This window comes from Tupaia chinensis, unplaced genomic scaffold (assembly GCF_000334495.1).
Source record: "Tupaia chinensis unplaced genomic scaffold, TupChi_1.0 Scaffold000082_1, whole genome shotgun sequence".
In the NCBI taxonomy this organism is placed as follows: Eukaryota; Metazoa; Chordata; class Mammalia; order Scandentia; family Tupaiidae; genus Tupaia; species Tupaia belangeri.
In genome coordinates this window covers 840,567-842,384 of record NW_006159543.1, presented here as the reverse complement: position 1 = coordinate 842,384, position 1,818 = coordinate 840,567, and the positions used below count along the sequence as shown (strand labels likewise).

Sequence of the window (1,818 nt, the reverse complement as noted above, 5' to 3'; positions counted from 1 at the left end):
AAAAAAAGTTAATGGGTAAATGGAGACTAGATAGAACCCTATTTTGTGCTATTAAAGAACTGAGGATTGCCCATACCTCTTTAATAAGTAGTCAAGTTCTATGAAAGTCACCCTGACCCAGTGGTCTCAAAAAATGGGAAGGCTATGCCAGCTTGGCAAATATTCTAGGTAACTTGGGATAGAGAGGCAAGGGCGCCCAAGAATCACATATACTATTCACTGAGACTCTATCATTTTCTACTCTGTTTCAAATTTATCAACATGCATTGTTATGATCTAAATGTTTGTATCCCTCCCAGTTCATACATTGAAATCTAAACTGCCAGTGTGATAGTATTAGGAAGTTAGGCTTTTAGAAAGTGATTAAGTCATGCATGTAGAGCCCTTATGAATGGGATTAGTACCTTTCTAAAAGATACCCCAGAGATCTACCCAGCCCCTTCCACCAAGTGAGAACATAGCAAGAAAATGGCCATCTATGAACCAGGAAGCAGGCCCTCACTAGACATCAAATCTGCCAGTGCCTCAAGCTTACACTTCCCAGGCTCCAGAATAATGAGAAATAAATTTCTGTTATTTACAACCCAATCAATCTGTGGTATTCTATTATAGCAGCCCAAAAGGATCAAGTCAAGCAAAAACAATTAGGAAATATATATTTGCAACAGCTTCTTTGACAATAACCCAAAGCTTAGAAACAGAGGGCATCTGAATTTACAGAACTCCAAATATCAGGTTTGTAACTTGTGCGGAGCGGGGGGGGGGGTGGTGGGAGAGGAAATTCCCAAGACTCCACATTTTCCATTAAGCTGTAGTTCTTAGGCTTGTCCAATAGATGGCAGCATCGGCACAAATGTACAGAAACCTTTCTCACCCCCCAAAGCAATGAAGAGCTAGCGAAGAAAAGAAATATTGGGGTCAGGCAAAGTGAAGCTACTTTTGCTGAGTGTAGACTATATGCCTGGCTCTTTGCTAACTGCTTTACTGTGAGATGACACCGTGAGTCAGATGTTAAGAGCCCTATTTTATATATGAGGAACCTAAACGGGTTCAAATGCTTTGCCATAGTCACAAAGCTAGCAAGTGGAGGTCTGGGATGCAAAGCTGGTGTCCATTTCCATCCGATCTCATCTCCCTGAATCTCCAAGGAGGAGATGGGTTGAGGAGGGTGACCAAGGCCAGCTCCACCCTGTCCTCTGTACAGCTCCTCATGCCATTCCCCTGTAACCACTGTAGCTCTCCCCTGCCTGTCAATGAATTCAAGCTAATAACTCCCTTGAGGCCTTGTCTCAGACCACTCTACCTCTGCAAGAGGTGTCCTGTACCAAATTCTCAGGGCGAAGGCCCTTGTTGCTCAAAGCGTGCTCTGTGTACCGGGAGCATCAGCACAACCTAGTCAGAAATACAAACTCCCAGGCTCAACTTCAGACCTGCAGAATCTCCATTCTAAATATTTTGATTGTTTTCTATTTCTTCCATGAGTGAGAAAGACAACAGAGATAGACAGGACTCACAACAGGGTTTCCATGCTGTGATCCATCCTCGGCCTCAGCCAGCCTCTGATCATGGGTACGCACATGCCTGACATACTCAGGGGAGGTCTCCAGATGCGAACCTGGAACCTCCCTCCCCATATGGTTTGCAGAGTTTTGTGTTCTAAGACTGTATCACTGTCCAGCCCCAGAATCTGCATTCTAATAGCCTCTCATGGGTACACTGAAATTTGAGAAGCACTGGGTTAGTTCACTTTGTAAGCCAAAAGCCTAAAATGTCTCTTACTCACCACAGCTAATGAGATAGATTACCAGAGGCTAATGT

The 1,818-nt window shown here is 44.0% G+C and overlaps 1 protein-coding gene across 1 annotated transcript in view; it reads right to left on the bottom strand.

Moving 5' to 3' along the window:
- ATG4A (autophagy related 4A cysteine peptidase) overlaps positions 1-1,818 on the bottom strand; it is a 73,594-nt gene that overhangs the window by 11,603 nt on the left and 60,173 nt on the right. The gene's annotated exons all lie outside the window — the stretch shown is intronic.